The 5,000-nt window shown below is 39.6% G+C and overlaps 1 protein-coding gene across 1 annotated transcript in view; it reads left to right on the top strand.

Moving 5' to 3' along the window:
* LOC137627237 (uncharacterized) overlaps positions 1-5,000 on the top strand; it is a 360,253-nt gene that overhangs the window by 301,673 nt on the left and 53,580 nt on the right. The window lies entirely within an intron of this gene.

The following is a 5,000-nucleotide window of genomic DNA, read 5'->3' as shown; positions in this document are numbered from 1 at the left end:
CTCGGTGTTCGGGTCACTCCGGGGTCACCCATGTGACGAGCCAAGAGTAGGTTGTGACTCTGACTCCAGATCAGAAGGCTCGGTGTTCGGGTCACTCCGGGGTCACCCATGTGACGAGCCAAGAGTAGTTTGTGACTCGATTGCATTCATCTCGCCTTTCGAGTCGCAACCTACTCTTGGCCCGTCACACTATCTTACAATTAGTTTCAGTAGATTCATCAAAATTTCATTTCATTCTTGCTAGAACTACAATAGAGTTCTCGTACAATACAGGTCGATTATTTTCTGCAAAATCCTCATTACATTTGCATTTCCATTTTGTCCGTTAGAATTTGATAACAAGTAGTATTATGTACATACCTTACTTTTACTCTTCAATATATTTTCATAACGATTGAGTTCTACAACCAATCGTGCAGCTAGACCGGCAACACCCTGATTATTTTGGATTCTATTTTTTTCTTTATTTTTTCGAAGTCAAGCATCTAATTCTCGAGACAAGTATAGGTAGTATGTTGGCCAGGGCACCAGCCACCCGTTGAGATACTACTGCGAGAGAGTTATGGGGTCCCTTGACTGGACAGACAGTACTACATTGGATTCTTCTCTCTGGTTACTGTTCACTTTTCCTTTGCCTACACATGCACCGAATAGTCTGGCCTATTCTTTACAGATTCTCCTCTGTCCTCATTCACCTGACAACACTGAGATTACTAAACAATTCTTCTTCACCCAAGGGGTTAACTACTGCAATGTAATTGTTCAGTGGCTACATTCCTCTTGGTTAGGGTAGAAGAGACTCGTTAGCTATGGTTAAGCAGCTTTTCTAGGAGAAGGACACTCCAAAATCAAACCAGTGTTCTCTAGTCTTGGGGAGTGCCATAGCCTCTGTACCGTGGTCTTCCACTGTCTTGGGTTCTCTTGCTTGAGGGTACACTCGGGCACACTATATCTTATTTCCCTCTTGTTTTGCTAAAGTTTTTATAGTTGATATAGGAAATATTTATCTTACCGTTGTAACTGTTTTTAAAATATTTCATTTTTCCTTGTTTCCATTCTTCACTGGGCTATTTTCCCCGTTGGAACCCCTGGGCTTATAATAATAATAATAATAATAATAATAGTAATAATAATAATAATAATAAGATAACATTGTATTTTTTAATACATCGTTATGTGTATAAACAATACTTAGTTTGCGATAATAGTTCTCATCTTAATAACACGTGTTTGTATAAAAATATGCTGGTAAAAAGTATACAGTAAATATATTTGTATATTACATATGAAAATATAATTGCATACAAACTATGTACAATATTTCATATTTCTTAAACTACAAAACTTTAGATACTAAATGGTATATTTTTTCCCCTTTCCCATTACATCACAAGAACTAAAAACATTGTTTTGAATAATACTAAAGCCTTAAGGGAAGTATTTGTCATGGGAATCAAAATGAGAACGCGCAAAAATTTCGCAGAAGGAAATTCCCTAGTGGGAAAAATGAAAACAGCCGGAAAATATTCATGCATAAGAAAGCGAACGGAATTCGGGACACATTATTAATTCATAGAATGAATTACATTAAATTTATGATTTTGAAAATGTCTGAAATGCGTCTGCAAGTGGGAAATTTATTTCATTGTTGTGCTGCCTGTTGATCGCCAGACTGGGGTTCGAATCCCGCCCAGATTCGTTAGTTCCTTTGGTCCCTGCAACCATCAGCGTGAGCTAAGGATTTGTGTTTGTGGGGAGCCTATAGGTCTATCTGCTGAGTCATCAGGAGCCATTGCCAGGCCCTCCTTGGTCCTAGCGTGGGTGGAAAGGGCGCTTGGGCGCTGATTATATGTATATATGGTCACTCTCTAGGACGTTGTCCTGCTTGATAGGGTAGTGTCACTATCCCTTCCCTGTGCCATTCATGAGAGGCCTTTGAAATTCAAGCACTTTACGAAATTAGCCTCCTGGCTGGTACAGTGGTAACGTGTTCGCCTAGCATTTTCATGGCAGCAGATCGATCCCTGCCCGGGACCAATGCTGTGGTTGGGCACCATAGTGGGGGATTTCAAGTACAGTGGTAATGTATTCGCCTAGCATTCGCTTGGCAGCAGGTCGATCCCAGCCTGGGACCGTGAGTTTAAGCTGTTTATTTGGGAGGCCACTGCTGTGCTTGGCCACCACAGTAGGGGTTTGAGCTGGCCGACTGACGTTCTGGTGATCATCTATTCTGATGAAATTGGAACTTAAACCAGACATCTTTAACCTCTAAATGAGGTTCGTGATAATCCAAACCATTGTTCTCTGGTTTTGGGTAGTGCCATAGCCTCCGTACCATGATGTTCCACTGTCTTGTGTTAGAGTTCTTTTGATGAGGGTACACTCGGGCGCACTATTCTATCTTATTTCTCTTCCTCTTATTATTTTAAAGTTTTTATAGTTTATATAGGAAAGATTTATTTTGATGGTGTTACTGCTCTTGAAATATTTTATCTTCATTGTTCATCACGTCTCTTGTATCTTATTTATTTCCATATATCCTAGCCTCTCTGGGCTACTTTCCATTTTGGAGCCTTTGGGCTTATAGGATCTTGCTTTTCCAACTAGGGTATTAGCTTAGCAAGAAATAATAATAATAATAATAATAATAATAATAATAATAATAATAATAATAATAATGATGATAATTCTTGTTGGATTTATTATTATTATTATTATTATTATTATTATTATTATTATTACTTGCTAAGCTACAACCCTAGTTGGAAAAGTAGGATGCTATAAGCTCAAGGGCTTTAGGGAAAATAGCCCAGTAAGGAAAGGAAACCAGGAAAAATAGAATATTTTAAGGACAGTAACAACATTAAAATAGATATTTCCTATATAATTCCAATCTTAGACTGTAAAGTAACAATACAGTAGAAGCCATTTTGCTTATGTCTAGTTTAATTTCATTTGCCAGCGACGACTTTCATTTGGTCCGCCACGGCTCATTTAACCCTCTGGCGGCTGAGAGAGGGTAAATGCTCTACCGCTTAGTAGGCGTTGAAGTGTGGTTAATTGGGCTTGCGATGAATGAAAAGCCAAAACATGTTCCATCACAGTGAATTAATGTGTTTAGAAAACCTTAGGTTTTGTGGTGGCTGATGTAATATCGTCCTTGACTAATGGCCAGACCGGGGTTCGAGTCCCGCTCAAACTCCTTAGTTTCTTTGGTGGCTGCAACCTTACTATCCTTGCGAGCTAAGGATGGGTGGTGGGGAGGAGCCTATAGGTCTATCTGCCAAGTCATCAGCAGCCATTGCCTGACCCTCCTTGGTCCTAACTTGTGTGGGGAAGGGGCTTGGACGCTGATCGTATGTATATATGGTCAGTCTCTAGGGCATCGTCCTGCTTGATAGGGCAATGTCACTGTCCCTAATTAATGTGTATAGAAAACCTTAGGTTTTTTGGTGGCTGATGTAATATCGTCCCTGACTATTGGCCAGACTGAGGTTTGAGTCCCGCTCAAACTCCTTAGTTCCTTTATTGGCTGCAACCTTACTATCCTTGCGAGCTAAGGATTGGGGGGGGGGGGGAACCTATAGGTCTATCTGCAAGGTCATCAGCAGCCATTACCTGACCCTCCTTGGTCCTAACTTGTATGGAGAAGGGGTTTGGACGCTGATCGTATGTATATATGATCAGTCTCTAGGGCATCGTCCTGCTTGATAGGGTAATGCCACTGCCATTTTTGAGCGGATTTTAAACCTTGAAACCACCTTCAACTGAATATTTGCTTTAAGAAATAAGTAACAACGTTTCGAGATTAGATTCTTCGACTGAATTATTATTATTATTATTATTATTAGTAGTAGTAGTAGTAGTAGTAGTAGTAGTAGTAGTACTTGCTAAGCTACAACCCTAGTTGGAAAAGCAGAATGCTATAAGTCCAGTGGCTCCAGGAGGTAAAATAGCCTAACGAGTAAAGGAAACAATGAAAAATTAAATATTTTAAGAACAATAACATTAAAATAAATATTTTCTATATATACTGTAAAAAACTTAACATAACAAGAGGAAGAGAAATAAAAGACAGACTAGTGTGCCCATGTGTACCCTCAAGAAACATCATGTAAACAAATAGAAATGCATATGGGCAGGACATGTAGTGAGAATGAGAGAAAAATAGAATGTATATGGGCTGGACATGTAGTGAGAATGAGAGAAAAGTAGAATGCATATGGGCAGGACATGTAGTGAGAATGAGAGAAAAATAGATTGCATATGGGCAGGACATGTAGTGAGAATGAGAGAAAAATAGAAATGCATATGGGCAGGACATGTAGTGAGAATGAGAGAAAAATAGATTGCATATGGGCAGGACATGTAGTGAGAATGAAAGAAAAATAGATTGCATATGGGCAGGACATGTAGTGAGAATGAGAGAAAAATAGAAATGCATATGGGCAGGACATGTAGCGAGAATGAGAGAAAAATAGAAATGCATATGGGCAGGACATGTAGTGAGAATGAGAGAAAAATAGATTGCATATGGGCAGGACATGTAGTGAGAATGAGAGAAAAATAGAATGCATGTGGGCAGGACATGTAGTAAGAATGAGAGAAAAATAGAATGCATGTGGGCAGGCCATGTAGTGAGAATGAGAGAAAAATAGAATGCATGTGGGCCGGACATGTAGTGAGAATGAGAGAAAAATGGAAATGCATGTGGGCAGGACATGTAGTGAGAATGAGAGAAAAATAGAATGCATGTGGGCAGGACATGTAGCGAGAATGAGAGAAAAATAGATTGCACGTGGGCAGGACATGTAGCGAGAATGAGAGAAAAATAGAATGCACGTGGGCAGGACATGTAGCGAGAATGAGAGAAAAATAGATTGCTCGTGGGCAGGATATGTAGCGAGAATGAGAGAAAAATAGAATGCACGTGGGCAGGACATGTAGCGAGAATGAGAGAAAAATAGAATGGAATGCATATGGGCAGGACATGTAGTGAG

This window comes from Palaemon carinicauda, chromosome 35 (assembly GCF_036898095.1).
Source record: "Palaemon carinicauda isolate YSFRI2023 chromosome 35, ASM3689809v2, whole genome shotgun sequence".
Classification (NCBI taxonomy): Eukaryota; Metazoa; Arthropoda; class Malacostraca; order Decapoda; family Palaemonidae; genus Palaemon; species Palaemon carinicauda.
This window is presented reverse-complemented; position numbering and strand designations above follow the sequence as displayed.